This window comes from Falco naumanni, chromosome 3 (genome assembly GCF_017639655.2).
Source record: "Falco naumanni isolate bFalNau1 chromosome 3, bFalNau1.pat, whole genome shotgun sequence".
Taxonomy (NCBI): Eukaryota; Metazoa; Chordata; class Aves; order Falconiformes; family Falconidae; genus Falco; species Falco naumanni.
In genome coordinates this window covers 56,213,639-56,232,669 of record NC_054056.1, presented here as the reverse complement: position 1 = coordinate 56,232,669, position 19,031 = coordinate 56,213,639, and positions in this window count along the sequence as shown.

Genomic DNA, 19,031 nt, shown 5'->3' with positions numbered 1-19,031 from the left:
GGCCATCGGGCCACATGGAGGCTGGGCAGTGGGAGAGGGTGCGGAGCCACATACAACGTGTGAGATGGAGGCAGCAGGCACTGAAAGGGGAGCCGAAGGTGGCATGGGGCTGCTGACAGCATGAACTACCGGAGAGCACACAGGCTGGGATGGCAGAGCAGACATATGGGTAGGGACTGCCTGGGTTGCCACAGTGGGACCAGAACCAGCCATGAAGTGGGTCAGCAGGGCACTCACCGCATTGTTCGTGGGGACAGAGACAGAGTAGGACATCGCTCCCCCTCCACCTCCAGGCTGGTGCGTGGGAGCAGGACCTGTCTCAAACACCACATGAGGCATAGGGGGGGACACAGGATTAGATGTTGGGGCAGGCATGGAGCCATACATGGATGGAGACATCGGGGCACACGTAGCAGAAGGCATGGTCTCACATATGACACGGAAGCCAGGATCACATCCCAGGTTGAAACCAGGATTGACGCTTGGATTGAAGCCTTGGTTGCAGATGGAGTTGCATAAGGGATGGCCCGCAGGGAGGTACACGAAGTCATACACAGGCTGGCCCCCTGCACTGCAGTTTGGGTTGCATACTGGGATACATATATATTCACACATGGAGTTGAATGCAGGGTCTGCCACTGGGACAGGCCCAGAGCTGTTCACGGGAAGGGAGCCATTCTCACACACCGGGAGTGACCCATTCTGGCTGACGGGCAGGGTGCCATTCTGGCCTGTGGGGCAACACACTTCAGCCTTGGCGCATCCCTTGCAGTAGGCAAACTTGTGGCATCCAAAGTTAGCCAAGAGCCGGTGGCTGCCGAGCCTGTAAGGTGTGAACTCCACGATGGTCCGTGCCTGTTGGTTGGATGCCAGTGTTCCCAAACTGGACCAAGAGAAGGAAAAGAATTAGCACCCTGGGTAGCTCAGAGACCTGAAGTGCTACAGGATGGGGGCACACGATTAGGTTTAGTTTGCTATGATGTGTTTTCAGAGACAAATTGTTATGACAACTTTGTTATTCTTGCCTATCTCAAAAAAATCCCACATTCTGTGTTGTGAAAAGCATGGTAACAGCTTCTGTCCCAACAGAAGATAGGGAAAACTCCCATAGTGGGTTCTGTAAAAGAAACTGGAAACTCATTTACGATAGTCTCGAATTCTTCAAAAATGTAGCACCCTTCTACCTCAAAGATGTTTTTTACTGCTTCCTGTTTCCAGTAGCCTAAGTTGAATTTGGCAGCTTTGTAGAATCAAGTTCATTTTTATTCAGCAAGAACAATTCCTAATTGATTCCCCTCACAACTAGTCATACTTTTGTCGGTTCTCCTTGCCATGAAGAATAGCAATGCATATTAACGAACAGCTACTTTCTCTAGGATGTTATAGCATCCTGGAAGTTTCCAGCTTCCTGTGATTAATGTGTTATGAGCTTAGAATGCATATTGCTATTTCTTACTCACTGCCATTTTCTAATTGTTCACATATGTGGTGCCAGTTCACGAATATTTAGCGGAATTCTATTATAAACTCGATAGAATTATAAGGGATGGCAGATCCACCTAGAATTTTTTGTTAAAAAAACTCAAAAAACAGTGCATTCCTTTTCAGACAGAAATTTGAAACACATACTTAAAGTCTTGAGACAAATGAAGAGCAGCATATCTTGCCAGCTCTAAATGACCCATCAGTTTCAAGAGTGAGGCTTCTAATGGAGTCTCAAAGTAATAAGGAGCAAAAAGTCCTGTTCAGGTCCTAAACACCAAAAAATCCAGAGCTGTTTTCTTCTTCAAAACCTACTCTGATCTAGCACATCTTAGTCAACCCCCAATATTATCCCCATTTAAATAACTGATGATCTTACTCAATGGTCATTGGCTCTTTGAACAAACCACAGCCTTCTAACGTCATTACACAGTTCTTCATATCTTCCTGGAGAGGATTGCAGAAGGAGATCTCTGCAGTGCATGGTACTTTCAGCCTGGGCTGGCTTAGTAGCTAGTCATAAAATAAACAAACACATTTTATGTTTCATAACCCTTATGAAATTAACAATTAAGTAAATAAGTAAGGAATAAAAGAAAAAAAATATTTCTACACGTTTCTTTCTGATTTACTTCTATGACCTTTTCACATCCAAGTCAACTGTTACACATTTATAATCACACCGATCTTTTTAAAATAAAAAATACAATAAAAGAAAAGAAGAAAGAATTTCAAGTTTATTGGCATTGTACCACAGACATGGCCAGTAAAAGTCCCTAAGTCTATTCCTTAGTTCACAAATCCCACAATTAAAATTCTTTACCTTGACAATAACAGGTGGCCTGTTGATCACAATATCCCTGCTCACCATCAGAACTTCTCCACACTCTGGGTCTGAGACAGCAACTACTTTCATAATGTTGTGATCACAGAGATAAGGTCCATACTGACTATATGATATACACAGAGGAATTTTTTTCACTGTAAAATAAATTTATTTAAATTATTTTTCCTTGTTTTTTGGCTAATATTTCTACTTACCTTTCTCCTAAAATTTAACTGGCACTTAAAAGTGCTTAATTAAATACTAAGTTATCACAGCATCTTTGAAAACAGGCATGATTTTTCCTGGCTTAGGGTGATACATTACTACCTTTGACAAACAGCTTCACAGTTTTTAGTTAATATATCACTGCATTTACAAGGAGGTTGGTTTATTATTATTATTGTTATTGTTACTCAAAAATTGGAAACTTTTATTTCAGTGTAATTCTTAAAGCAATAATGCAAATGTAGACAAAGTTTGGTAAACCAGGATGTTATTTCAACTATGAAAATTCATCTTATAATGATGCGTTTTAATTAAAGGAATCATTTTTCTTCCAGGAAAATTTATTAACCGTGAAAACAATTGTTTATGTTCTGATAAATCTTTGCACTTCCCATCATATGGTATATCTAGAAATACTTTAGTGCTCATTACAAGTGTTTTAATCTCCTGAAATGAATACTGGACAAAACAGTATTAAACAAATTCACCTTCTTACCTTCCCTAGGCCCCAAACTGACATTCACACTGTCTTTCCAAAACTGATCCATTGGGCAACCACTGTAGGTTATTATTTGTGCACACAAATTAAACTTCAGGGTTTTGTTTTCATTACGCAAATTTTCAAGCAGCCAGTGCAGTTGGACATCTTCACCATACATTGGGCAGTTAGCCATCTTTAACCTCATGTTAATACCAGAGTCACTTAAAAATGGATTTTTCAGCGATGATAACTCTCTGTCAATATGACAGTTGGAAGCATTACAGTATCCTGGGTGAATCCTTCTGTAAGCCCGGTAATAGGCTTCTTTGTTTTTCACAGAACCTGTTGAAGATACATGATTATGAATCTGCTGGAGGCACAAAAAGTCATATCTACCCAAACAATAAAGATAATTAACTTTCTTCCTCCTCCCTCCTGAAACCTAATGTACTGGCTTGGTGTAGAACAAAACTACCAGATAATAAAACACAAGGTATGGTGGTCTGCATGCATAGAAGAAAATAAATATCTCAGAAAAACATTCAAAAAAACTTAATTCACTATTATTAGTTAATTTAAAAAGTGGTCATGCAAATCTCAAAATGTGTAGTTAGTGCAAAACTCAAAATACAACTCTTTACAAGGGTTAGGGTGAACATGTCTCTCAAGAAGCAAACCACACCATTCAAACAAAGAAACTATCTATTGGGGTTTTTTTGTTCCTGTTCAAAAACCAGAACTTGCACTTTTAGAATCAGCTGTGATCCACTCTTCATTCCCTTACACAATTTTGCTGGCTGAACTCATCCCTACTATTGGAAGATGAAAATCAGTAATCAGTAGCCCCAAGTAATAACAGCAGAATATCCTAATAATACATGAAATTTGAAAGTAAGCTTTTTTTTTCTGGCAGACTTGTACAAGAATCAACAAGTAAGAACTTAATCCTGGGTTTAAAAGAATTTAGGGTTTTTTAGATTATTTAAAATCTGTTAAAATTTTAAACTAAGTACAGGTGAGACCAAAACTTATACACATGCTACAAGTGGTATTAAAAGGGTTCAAAAGCATGTTCTGTGGCGAATGGCTGAGGACATTGGGTTTGGGTAGTTTGGAGAAAAGGAGGCTGAGGGGTGACCTCATTGCTCTCTACAGCTTCCTGAGGAGGGGAAGTGGAAGGAGAGGTGATGTTCTCTTGTCTCTGGGTTCCACTGATAGGACACATGAGAATGATTCAAAGCTGCATCAGGGGAAGTTTAGACTGGGCATTGGGAAATATTTCTTTACCAAGAGGGGGGTCCAACACTTGAACAGGCTTCCTAGAGAGGTGGTTGATGTCCCATGCCTGTCAGTGCCTTAAAAATAGGCATTTGGACAATGTCCTTAATAATATACTTTAACTTTTAGTCAGCCCTGAAGTGGCCAGGCAGTTGGCATAGATCAGGGGTCCTCAAACTACGGCCCGTGGGCCAGATACGGCCCCCCAGGGTCCTCAATCCAGCCCCTGGTATTTACAGACACACCCCCCACCCCACCCCACCCCCCACACACACACTCCGCTGGGGGTTGGGGGGGGAAACCAAGCAGCTGCAGATGACTGCCTGCCACTTAATCCACGCGCCAGCCCCCTGTTTAAAAAGTTTGAGGACCCCTGGCATAGATGATCACTGTAGGTCCCTTCCAACTGAAATTTCTATCTTATCCTATCCTATCTTACCCTACCCTAAATGGAATGTAATTACTATGTGTTTTGTTTGTATTACCTAAATATATTTTAAAGTTTAAGAGTTAAGATCTTTGAACAGAAGGGCATCTTTCTCTCTCAAAAAAAGACAACTTCAGATTGTACTACTCATTTTAACACAGGAAAAATTACATCAATAATTTTATATGATTAGCATGTAAAATTCCCTCTAACCCATTTAATGACTTTTTATCATACCTAGTTCATACTTGTAAGACCCAGTGATATCTTCAAATTGCTCACTGCCAACACTCTTGGTGATTAGATGTTGTCCACATGGCCAAGTGTCACAGAAAAATTTTGTTTTTTTGGCATTGTTTTGGGAAAGCCAGCCAACATAGTTTGAATTTACTCGAGAAAATATATGATGACCATCGTAGTCCAAGTCCAGTTCCCCTTCTCTGATGCTTCGAACCCATGTAGGACCACTGCAAGATGAACCTAAGCCAGATAACAAAAATGTTATAATAGGTTGTAACCTGAGTAGTAGAGAAACTCAACAGCAGAGGCTGAGGAAAACAGTTACAGTTGTAGTAAACAGTTACCTCTGCCTGTTTCCAAAGGTGTTGGATCCAGACACTGCCAATCACCACAGCACTGATTTAGGTCTCGGCGAGACATCCAAGATTCATTCCAGCAGTGATATCGCCTGTGCGATGCAGGAATATAGGGTTAAAGGCATCTCTTGGATCATCAATTGCCTTACAATGGAGGCAAACCATGTCAGAGATAACATTTTAAACAACTGAATATTCTATGTCTTAACACTGTTAATGATGTTTGGGGACAGGAGTTGTTTGTTTTGCTTTATATCACTCGGACTGGAAATTTGTTCCACAACCTTGCGGACCTGATTGCAAAAAAATTCTTTTATAGTCCTTTATTTTTAGTTGATAACATGCCAACACAGTTCTTTTGCTTAAAGTAGTTTATTTTTCTAACATTTTTCTCCTGGTTTTGTAAAGAAAAAATCCCATACTGCCTTAGTCTTCTTTTTAATGGCTTAACAAAGAAAAAAAACCTTAAGTCTTCTGTGCCAAAATAAGATCCTCATTCCCTTAGTATTTCAGTTTGACCTCATCTTTTTGACACGTGAAAGGGCAGAAATTTCATAAAAAGTTCTCATAGATGATACTTAGATACAAACAAAATTCTGGTGCTGTGAAACTATGAACATATAGGCCAAGGGTGAAAACACAAAATTCTGCTATGATATAATGTCATAGTTGTGTGAACATGAACTGAAAGGATTACAAGAATGAAGCAATCCATGATAAGGAACCTCAGGAAGAATACAGAATTATCAACCAAGTGATTATGACTGAAGATAATGGTCCTAATTTGTGGTAATTTTTCCCTTGAATTTCATGATCTACTTAATATTTTCACAGCTACTAAGATTGATGATCTTATTCTTTCAGCTGAGAAGGATAAGTAGATAGTGTCGGTTCTCACAAGTGTTTTTGTTTTTTTTCTTTTTTTTTTTTTTTTTTGAAAATATAGATTAAGCAGTTTGCCTTTTCAGTGATTTCATGGTTTTGAAATGCATTATTCAGATACTGAACAGCCTTGCCACACCAAAGGAAGAGATACACTGATCTGCTAGATTTATACTAGTCTTTCTGTCATTTAATTTTTGACAAAACCCAAATATCTTGTTCATTTCTTATTTACCATAGCTTGTCTTTACCACACAGGTTTTTTCCAGTACAGTCAAAAATCTCATTGATACCAAGGGGATTCTCAATTGAGCATGGAAAACAGAAGCTCGTGACAACACGGCTTGGAATTCCCAAACACCTCATCACTGTAAGGAAAAAAAATATTAATGAGTTATTACGAATGGTAACTAATCAAGCAAATCCTTAATTTATTTTATAAATAATTTTATATTCCACTTTTCAATTATATAAATACAATGGATAAGCAGTGATTTTATCTTCAATACTTCTTTTCAGTCATTGAAAAGTAGTCTGAAAAAAGCCTAGCAGAAAGGAATGGCTTATTACACTTCCAGCTTAAAAAAAACAGCCCACAAAACCAGATCTGTTTTAAGTTCAGAAATAATGAACCTGATCCTGCATTAATAAAGCACAGTATTATTTTTTTTAAAACAGTGTAGTACATATAGATTCATGTATAGAACAGGAATTTATTTTTCTTCAATGTAGAAGCAGGTTCAGTAAATAAATGGTATAAAGTTGGTACTCAGATTTTTTGCCTGTAGAGTTTAGTTCACTATCTCATCCTTTGCAGTAAAAGAAGATAATAGCCTGTTGCTTTTATGTTTTGGAGAAGACATTGCTAGAGGTCTTCCTCCTGTTCATAACTTAGTGTTTTTTCTCATCCTTCAAACCTCACTCAAAGGATAAATTTAATCTCCATGATGCTGCACTTGCTCTGTGTTTTAATAAAAGCTGCATTATTGACAGCTGCATGGCATAAAGGTCACAGAAAAGACAATACTGCTTTTCTTCTTGCTCTTCACGCTGTATAGAAAAGCAATCGGTTGATAATAAACGCTGTTAGGAGCCATGCCATATCATAACAATATAAAAATATTCCATTTCTTTTCTAGTAAAATGCTAATGAATAATATTCTTCCAGTAGTTTTTAGGGTCAGAGGTTTTTGATCCTGGTTTTCTCTTCCTTTTTGGGTAACTAGACAAGGGCAGACTGAAATATCATACCTGTACACATTACTGAAGCAAGAGACCCACAGTACCCATATCTGACCGGCCTGCATCTGCCGTTGTACCACTGCTGAAGAATAGGGACACTTCCATTCCAGGAAAATGGTTTTGTTCCTTTCAGGTAATCATTGTTTTCTGGAATCTTCATGATACTGTTAGTGGTATGGCTGCTTATCTAGAAAGAGAAAAGAAAAACCTTTTCAAATAGCTGACCATGTCTTCACGTCCTAAGCGTATTACAAAATTGTCAGAGACTAGTGTTACCAGTTAGTTTTTCCCATGACTCTGAGCAAAGAAGGGATTTCCCCTGCTACTCATGCTGTGTTAGATTACAGTGCAATTTGTCCTTGTATCATATCATGAAGTGTGACCCAATCTATTCAGAGGTCACACACCACTAGAGGTCTTACCATGTGATTTACCACCATGCTGACATGCACAGGATCATTGCGCCAACAATGGTCACGATCAGAGCCATGATGGTAACTTGCACCCATGTCTAGGATCTTCAAGCAGATATCCAGAATCCCATCTTCAAACTGAGGAACAAGAAGTTAACACAGGCATCGTGACATTCTGACATTGATAAAGTTACTTTCCTGTCAATACTCTAGTCTTTTTCATATATATGAACTGCCCTCCCTCCTCCCCTGCTCTTTTGGTTGGTTGGTTTATTTGTTTGTTTGTTTTCATCAAGCACAACTCCTAGTGATCAGCATGGTTTTGTTCATCTGCCTGAATTAAAAACAAGGTGGAAATCATGTCATTTTTGTGTGTTTGACCAATGGAATAGTTTTCCTTCAGAAGCACAATGTTCTGTTTCACCTTTTCCAAGAACATTCTGCAATTTCCTTAATTTTACTACAGAAAACTTATTTCCAGTTGCTTGGGCTACAGTGAGATTCTTAAATATTTTGGTTTGTGCATGTGTAGTTTGGACTGGTCCTAAAAATCTTTTACACCCTAGAACACAGCATGCATTTCTGAAAAAAAATATGAGCAACACTTCATTCATCTGTATATGGATGACAACTACTTCTGAACAAGTTTTCAAAAAGTACCTGTCCAAAGTGCCATGGTCGAGAGGTAATATGCTTATGAACGCCTTCATACAGTATCCCATGTTCATTCAGAATATATTCTTCTCTATGAGCCTGATTGTCCATATATACAGGGTCATCTGGAAAAGATGTAGAGCTATCAGTCAGACAGTATGTACATTTCTAGAACTTCTGTATCTTCTGCTTCACTGAATTCCCCTTTTTTTCCTACCTATTTTTGATTTATACTTTTTAACATGTTCAAGGGTGCAGGCTCTCAAAACATGCAGACAATTCATTTCTACTTAGAGCTATATATTATCTGTATTAAGTCTCTCCCTGCTGTAGTGCACCTGAATTAAGGAGCTTGCAATTTATCTTCACACTAAGCTGCTTTAGAAGTCAAACTCTGTGCCCTTAGAGTTGGGTATCTGCTTTTGATGAAATCAAAAGCGCAATGTGAATATTTGTCATGTAATGATTTTGGCAAGGTCCTGCAGACTTCAGAATTGCTTGCTACCAGAACCAATCTACAGAATTTTGTTTGTATTTGTACAGTATTATTTCATAGTGATACCACAGAATCACAGAATGGTTGCTGTTGGAAGGGAAGTTGTCTGGTCCAAGAAAGCTGCTTAAGCAGGGACACCTGAAGCTGACCGCCCAGGACCATGTCCAGGCAGCTTTTGAATATCTCCAAGAATGGAGACTCCACAATCCCTCTGGGCAACCTGTGCCAGTGCTCAGTCACCCTCACAATGTTTCCTGGTGTTCAGAGGAAACCTCCTGTATTTCAGTTTGTGCCCATTGTTTATTTTCCTGTCATGCCATTGTAAAAAAGGGGGAAATGACATCCCTACTACCATTAAGAAACCAAATGAAAACATTGGCTTGAAACAGTCTTGAACTTGGAGAAAAAAAAAAAAAAGCAAAATAAAATTCCTCCCTGTTTCTCGTTATTTCTGTGACTCCATCCCTTACTTACTAAGTAATAAAAATATGTTCAACATTTTTACTAATCACTACCATTTTTCTTAAAACTTATCTGATCATTACTAGTGTTCTTACCTGCACACCAAGGGTTAAAAAGGACATAAAAATCTCCAAGACATCGCTGGTAAGTGTGACCACAGGATGTGATTTGCATATTGAGAATGTAACGGCCAATGCATGCATTGGAGGGAGGAAACACGCTGATATTGATGCACTTTGGCTGATGAATTTTGTAGGAAGCGCTCCAGCAGGTTTGATCTAGACATCTGCCCATTGGGAAGGTACATTTCGTCTCATTTGATTCACAGGGTCTGAGGCCTTTTCAGGAAAATAAATACAACTTCCATCAGACTAAACAAAGCACATGTAAAAAGAAAGTAATTTGCTTAGCCATTATTTACAATGCAAAGCTCCCAAGGGTGGATTTCTTTTTTCACTTGTCACTTCTGTAGCAGAGTGAGAAAACTTTACCTATCAGCAGAACTGCCTGAGTTAGGGGAAGGTAGTCTCTTCGCACAGAAGGTAATTGAGCAGATACTATTTATCACTGAAGAATATGGGAAATGTAACTAGCAAAGGATTAGGAAAGATTACACAGAGTTTGGGAGTGACTACCTGTCTCCACGGTGAAAACAGCCTGGTCCACAGCATCATCCCATTCCCGATTTTGGAAGCGAGCATAAAAGCTGAAGGCTTGCCCTCGCCTTATTATCTGTCTGTCAGTTCCGAAGAAATGGGTATTATGAATCTGGCAGTTGGAAGGACAGTTCAGGTCAACTTCTCCCAGCTCAATGACTGCAGGATGGAGAAAGGAACACAAAGGGAAAAAACAGGTAATTGACACCAAGTAACACCTGCATTGAGACATACATCCATAAAGTGTCCTTACAATCCACAGTTACTTTTCAACCACAGCTAGACAGCAAATATTTTGCACATGCTGTTGGTTTAGAGGTATTTCTTATACAAGTAATAAAATAATAAAGTAAATTGAATAAATAAAATATTTGATAACAAATGTAGGTGTTTGAAAGCTTAAGTGGCACTCCAAATGAGTTATGAAAAAAAATAGATACAAATAAACATTCCCACCCCCCACCCCCCCAGTTGTAAATACTGGTAAATATGCATACAAGAGTCTCAATCTGCATTTCCCAAAGTCATAAAAGGTTTGCAGACATCTCTGAGGAACTTAATGGGGAAGGAAATATTCACAAACTGTGGCATTTAGAAAAATGCTGGCAATCTATCCAAAGTGCTATGATTAGCTTCACAAAAATCTTAGCTGATCTCCCCTTAGGCATCCTGCCTGGATATCATTCATTTCATAAGGGTAATTATAATCCTGGTGCCAGAAGGATGGGTGGCAACACTCATTTTTCCTTATTTGCATACAATTTTTTATTTTCAAGAGTGCTTCACTTTAATTGAAGACAATGGGAGCCACATATTCTCACCAGTTTTAGAAATTGGGCTTACTGAACTACAAAATCTTGTGTATTATTTTAATTCTAAAGAGTTAGGTTTGGTCCTGCTACGCTTACAGAACAACCAGACAATGCAGCTTCTCTAACTAGATTGGCACTAAGCTGAATACAGAGTTGGTATGTAAGGGAAACTATTTTTCCCAACCAGAACCAAGGGTGTATCTGTATAAAAGGAGAGTCATAGCTAAGCCCAAAGGACTGGGATGCTTTTAATGCAAACCAGTGGAGTTTTCTAGGATCACATCCTGAAGTAAATCATAATTTAGTTTAATTGGGAGGGGAAGGTGGGTAGGTAAGAAAAAAAACACCAAAAAAAAAACCCAACAAAAAAGCTTTTCCTGATTTGTTTCCTTGAACCACAATAATCTCGTTTTTCATATAACCATTTAAATTTGGTAATAAATTGCTCATTCAGCTCTTCAGCAAAGATCAGCAGATAAACGCAGACCTGGGCATTACCCATGTTAAAAACATGCACACTATCAACAACAGCGAAAAAATATGGCAATGCATTACATCATTATTGCTCATGAGTGCGTCATACCTGCTGACAAGAAAGAGTAACAGAATTGAACTGAAAATCTCATACCTTAATGAGAGTTGTCAAGCATGACACAAAGTGTTCTGGTTGAACAGAAGGGATTAGAAGTGCTTATAGCACACATGACAAATTCCTGTGGTCAAGAACACTGAAAGAATCTAATAGATCCTTGCCCATCCTCTGAAGGTGCTTATAAACCAAGTCAACTACGCTTCATCCACTCATTAATCCAGCTGAACCGGAACATCAGGGAGTTGAGATATTACATGTTTCCCAGGGAAGTTCTCTAAAGTCATCCCACAGTTCGCTTATCAGGGTTAATTATCACAACTGGATCACAAAGGAGCTAACAGCTGTCTTCTTAAGTAAAGGCAGCTCAGAGAAAATACTAAAAGTTAATCAATTTCACATCTCTTACTGGTTCTCTCTCTCTAGTAGAAACCTGATGTTCAATACCAGTCACTGGGTTTTCTCTAGCAATTCACATATTACCCTCATTCCAGAGAAACTACTTCAGGTACACATTGTGAAATAATTGCTTCTAGCATAAGAATACTGAAAACTAGTACTTGGTACTTGATACTGGAAATAAAATGTATGCTTTTCCGTGCTTTTTCTTATTCCCAGAATTGGCAGTTGTTTCACCAATTCTTCTCTATAGCTTCTTTCCCTTATAAAAGGAAAGGTTTTTTTACAAAAGTTGCTTTTTTCTTTCTTGCTAAGTCCACAAACAAAATCTAAAACATGGAAGTAATCCCTAGACTTGATTCCATTCCATACAGCAATATGTAAAACTTCTCTGTCCTTACACCTGTTTAAATATTTCTGCTTTCAGTACAGATTAAAGTGATAGTAAAGTTTCAAGGCACTCACCTTCCATTTTTCTTCTGCATGTACTACTATCTGAAGCACAGTACTGGTGGAGGTACCTGATCCTCAGCAAGATGCACTGCAAAGTCTGGCCGATCTCCTCTGCGAACCAACCTAATTTCCTCTCAGTAACATTTATATTCAGAACTAAAAGGCTGTCACACATATTGCATCAACAAAATACCAGTTTGCAAAGAGGCCCCACCCATGTGTCTACTGATGCTCATAAATGATTCATTTTAACTTCCAGCATTATTAGGGAGAGTCCTGAGGCTGAAGGGAGGGAGAGATCTTAGTACCTCACCTATAGCATAGTACTCTCAATGTCCCACAACTTGCCGTGTCTCAAAAATATTTTAAGACCAGGATGAATCTAAACACATTTCAGTGTAAGCCATTATTCTTAGCCATTTAAAGTTCCCATAAATCCCAGCACCTACTGTTCCCTTCTGGCTAGACATCTTCAATCAACTATAGGAAAACAATAGATAACACTAGACTTAAGCTGAATTTAGACTCTCCAAATATGATCACCAGTGGACATTTTGATTAAAATATAAGCAGAAATTCCAGTTTTCAGAAAGTCTGCATAGTACTCCTTCTAACTGGAGGCTGGAGTAAAATGAACAAACATTTCCAGCTAAATTGTAAAATGAACAGAGGACATGCATTAAATGTTTTTGAAGCTGACGGTAAAATGTAATCTAAAAATTACAGAATGTATTTATACTCTGTGTGTATTTATGTTCTAGCACACAACCAGTTTTGCAGCTTCTTAGCTTTCTCCACCTTCCCCCAAAATTATGAAAACCTTTTGAGAATTTTCCAATCATTTCTGTGAGCAGAAAATATTTAAATATTTTCACACAAAAATGTATTATTTTGTTGATGTTTCAGGCACATTTAATAAAATAAAACAACAAAAACTCAACAGTATTCTCTCTGCACACTCAGTGATGAGGTCATTGGCCTGCAAGTAGGAGAGTTCGATTGAACTTTCCTCTGGCAAAAACAGAATGAACATTTGCTACAGTTGCCTCCTATCCTTATTGTGCCTCTATGCTAAGTTTTACTCCTTTAGATATCCTTTGAATCTCCCCAAGTTATTCTAATTTGGATTAAAAAACCCCAAAACCCTAAAACAAAACCATCACAAAACACAAACAAACCTAAAACCAAAAAATCATTCACTGATCTAGAAAGAACACAATAACTGTAGTTCAATTATTTGCATAACTGCCTGGAATCTAGACAGTACTTTAAGAAATCATAAAATGAAACACCTTAACCAACAGTGAAACAACTTAGTAAGCATAACTTAACAGCTCAGGTATTGTGAAATAACTTCATAGAAATTAAAGCAAAGAAAAAAATCAGCACATCAACAGTGGATTTGGAAGAGAGTGGTTAAAATACTTGTATGACTGATACATATGAAAGTGAATATAATATTCAATGTATTCATATTTGAAATTTGTAAATATTTGGTTAGTCACGAGGCAGACATTAAAAAATACGCGAACCCTAAATATTTCATTCCTTTCTCATATATCTGAAAACTTTCTTTTTCTTAATGCTTATCATTTGACTATTAAACTCTTAACTCACTGAAAAATGAAAAATTAAAACCAAAACGATCCCATAAGAAATAATTTAACAGCCATAAACACATAATCAACTTTAACACAACCTGTAAAATGTGTATCGTAGTGGTCTAGTCACCCATCGGAAGCCTGTATACAAATCTATGCCCACACTAGTGCCCAGAGAAGAGAACAGAAAAGAACCACAGTTGGTCATAGATTCCAAGAATAGATTAAAATCACCTCAAATACCTCTAGTTCAATCATCTTACTAAAATGTTTTGGTAAATGAAAGCCTGTGACAAATAAAAGAAAACAAATAAGCATCAGTAAGTGGCTGCACCTGTGGGTTCAAAGAGACTTAATTACGAGTTTAAAATAATAAAGGTCTGAATCAGGAGCAGAACACTTTCTGTATGGATATGAGTCACTGACTTTAGTAAGTATGCTTACTTAGATCCTTGAAGCTGCTTTGGTGCCTATCTGTCTCTGCAGGATCACTATATAGATACCCAGCCCCATAGCAAAGCCTCCCAGATACCCAGGTTCCTACCTATCAGTGTTTGCAAAGCCACCCATTTGCTGTTGCCAGCTCACAGCTACCAGACTGGTTGGTGCTGTCACTAAAGCCCAAGTCCCAATTGCCTAAATTATGAATCTCTAAAAAGGTAGAAAATCATAGCATACTAGCTTTCTAGGTGTACCCAGTCTATTCTTACCCTTATTGCCTTCCAAGCACTGTATCATATGAGTTGGACTCAGGCAATCCACGCAACAGGGCCACCACCCTAAAGAAAGGCATAGGAGACGGAAATAGAGATAGGGTTTAAAGAAAGGTTTTGCCTCTCAGTTTATGGCCTGTCTAAACAACCAATGCATCCCAGTTGTTGACCTCTAAGGCAGGTTGCTGCTTTCTGTCCAAGGAGTATCCTCCTGGACAGAAACACTTCTCCTCCCTGCCTGACAGCAAGGTACGCCAAGCTAAGGTTGATAGTCTCTTGGTCCCAGCTGGGGGGGCTTTTCCCCTCTGCCTCCATCTTTTTCCCTAACACTTCACTCATCGTTCACTCAAGCTGTCCTCTCCACATTACCACAGTATCTTACCTACACATCCAACATCCCCTGAAATGTACAAAGAAGCTGATATGCCTGATACAGGCCTGAAAATTCTGCAGGATAGCACATTTATGAGGATATAGGCACTTCCAGAATTTAAGCCATTTAGGTTATTAATTTTCTTTAAATACCTTGAGTTTGGCCCTTACTGCACAAGTATTTATGTGATAATAGTTTAGAGAGGATTTCATAAATTCTAGAGTGATTTGTACCTACAATACTATAGCCTAGATTTACCTTTTACAACAGTTTTGGTTTATCTTGTTTGGTTTTTAAATAAATATATATTACTTGCATTACAATAGACGGACATACAATGAGCACTGATGAAATCAAGTGCCTGCTAAAGCTCTGAAATCTTTATACATTTCAGTTGCCCACTATACTACTAGGAAGAAGCGAGCACTGAACTACAGGGCATCACAACCACAGAAGGAACACCTGTGAATGGCACTGATGCAGTTCCACAGCATAACTAATATATTTGGGAACAATAGAGAAATCACAGTAACCAAGCATCCAAGGAATTCTTTCAAGAATAAGGAACACAAAATGACAGCTCAACAGGGGATAAAGGAACGAATCAGAAAATATGTGAATTAGGATTAAAATGTTTTGCTGAAAGTGTCACCTAGCTGAAGCCTGGGGTAACTACAGTGCATAAAAAAACATTTTGGCTGCTCGGTTTAACCATGTGTCAATAGGCAGCTCTAAAGTTCACTTTTTGCACTTACTCATATAATTGTATTCCTTTGATCACTGGGCTTGGAGTCCACCTTATTAAGAAACTTAAAATTTTGTAGAAATAGCAATGAGTGATAGAGTAAAAAGTTACCTGTCTAGTAGGGATATTTGAAGTCATTAACTGGCATTGATATCTGCTCCCTAGAGTTCAGGAATATTCATGTCTAACAAGGAAAGAAGATGAAGAAAAAATTTAGTTCCACAGATTAACTCTAAAATAAGCACATTTGTTAGAAATCCACATCTGACATTTGAAGCTTCATATTACAAGGGCAATAGGCTGGCAAACTAACATGAACTTTGTCACAGAACACACCCAGAAGTTTCCTAAAAACCATAAATCAGTTCGCAGTGATGGTGCCTTTTATTAAAGAACCTGAAAGCGCTGGCAGCTACTCTGTTGAATGTAAGGAAGTATTACAACACCCTATTTCCAGATGAATTAAGAGAAAGAAATGCTTCAAATGAAATCTTAAACAAGAAGCCTGTGTGTTTTAAGAATTACATGTCAGCTTTGTCTTTCTAGAAGCTGGAGGAAATTAGTAGCATTTAATAATTATAGGTGGTTTCTGAAACAACAAAACCACCAGTCTTCATACAAAGAAACCAAAAACTCCTTAAAGGCAGCTCCCATCCAAGCTGGTCCATAGGATTTCTGTGGTGGTCTGATGGAGCTACTTGTTCTCTTGTCTCTTAGCCTTTTACTTTTTCCATTAACAGTGTAGGCCACTTTTTTCTCCATTTAATAGGATGTTTTTTCCCCAAAATTCATGGTGCCAGTGAGAAAGACACATACCTATAATGTTGCAGTATATGCAGAATGCAGAAAGGTCAAGCAATTACAGGATGCGTACCTCATAAGAGCAAGCAAGAACATCATCTGTGCTTAAGGCATGTTGCCATCATATTTAGAACAGAACTCAGGTAAAATGCTAACCTGAGTCATACTGTAGGCCTTATTTCTGTACTTAACCTTTGCTCTATAGAACTTCTATAGTAATTTTTTTTTGTCTCTTTTTTTCATGGTCGTTAATAACCATAGCAATGGTGACCGGGTTAACTTAACAGAATAAAATTATAAACATTGCATAAATTTCAGTTAATGTTTCAATAAAAACAAAAATTTGATTTGTCTCCCAAAAAGAGAAAAAAACCCATGCCGCTAATCTCTTTTCACAAACTGAAGCTAGAATTTATAGCTGAGTAATTTGCCAGGTAACCTACTCTGAGTACTTTAAGTCCACTTTAAAATGAGCTTCTTCACAACTGTGTTTAAAAACAGAAGTGGAATAAGCTAACAGTACTGTAAATTCAAACTTCAGTTCACTGAGCAGTAACTTTCCCACACAGAGAAACGTATAAATTACCAGGCCTGTGATTATAACCCACCAGTCTAACTACCCAAGCAATGGATCTTTTACCTGGACAGGCGATGCTAATTGGAAAAGATTCAGTCTAAGAAGCGTGATTTGAAAGAATAAAACAAGGAGGGACATGTACTGGGTTGGATCACAGGTGTTTTGAGGCTCTCTGAAATAATGCAATTTGTATCTTACTCTGTACTTTAATTTAAAGCTTCCAACTTTTAATGAAGCCTGCTTGTTGTTTTACAAAAAAACACCCATTTTTTCCTTTAATGCTTTTTTGCAAATGTTCATTGAAAAATTCTTTCTATAAGAGTAGACTCCAACACCTTGAGGCACAGGTCTAAAATATAGGTCTCTATTCCACCAAAAAATGTCACAAGTACTAATACTTACAATATAAAGAACTCTTGCTTTTACCTGGGAACTATCTAATGTTAAAAACAGAGTAAATATTTTGGTTCTGAAAAACCAATACCTGCCTGACATAACTTTTTCAAGCTCTCTAAAATTTCCCATGCATTGCTTATTTTGGATTTAAACAATACATTGTTATATTCTGTTTTTATTTCAAGCAGTTGGGAATAAAGTCAAAATTAACAGGGACAGACTTTTAAAATTCTTGGCCATTTCAGATCTCTATAGTAGATATCTTACACACATACACAACATAGTACATAAAGAAGATAGAATTGTGTATGAAGATTAAGGAAGACCCCATATGTCAGAAATGCAAACCCTAATTTTTATTCTTTTTTAAATATATGTACAGACACATGCTTTCTTCAATGAGAAATAGCATAGTAACTCACTTGTAGGCTCCAATGTCACATATTTTGTGGGAGTAGAGAAACAAATACATTTCAACTCCTTTGCAAACTGCAAAAAAAAAAATAATATTATGAGGCCTGACAGCTGGTGATTTCTCTGTTCATTCAGGAATGACTAGACAGCAGGTCTGGGCAAACAAACTAACATCGCTGGAACGCCAGACAATGACATTGCTTTAATAATGTTTACCTCAGCTTTCAGAGCCTTCCCAATAGTAGGGGATTAGCAATGGATTTTAGTGAAACATGGAGCTCTGTTTTCAGCAGTAGAAACACAGCATAAGACACAGAATGAAAAGTGTCAAAGTATCCTGGAGCTGGAAGTCCTGGTTTAACAGTGAAGGCAGGCAGTACTGCAAGTCAAAGTGACAGCTACTGCTCCCCCATGTTGGAAGTATCTTTGTGGATTGGTTTTAGATGTGTAGTAGGCTCCTCTCCACTTTTCATTGCTCATCCAACTCTGCTTCTTCAACAGATTTCTACCTCTAGTTCACTACTGTGTCATAAGGATCAGGCAGCTCAACCCAAACACTAATGGCAATGTATGAAAGAAAGTCAAAACATAAGCAAGGACTAGCATGAAGATAGCTTATTATATCTCTCAGTATGCAGCAGTAAATAATTCCAGCTCTTGTGCAAGTAAGGTGTACACACATAACCTTAGGATGATGCAGTAACTCTTCCAACTCTTTTACAAACACAGCTGTAAGAACACAGGTATAAATGCCAACACCTTTCTTTGAAGGCCCTTGTCTCCCTTTACTAGAAATTCCTGAGTCAGTAGACTTCCTTTAATTCAATAAACATTCTTGGCTTACTTTGAGATCTCTGCCTTTTGGCAAGATGATCCTTGATGTGTCATTTAGCACCTTAATATATTGTGGCCACCACTGGATTTTTAACAAGACCAAAAAGACCATTTAATAATATTTTATCTTTTCTACAATAGTTTCTGATGCACACTTCAGGTTATATTTATTAAGCTTTACTAAGCAAAATACCCATTAACAGA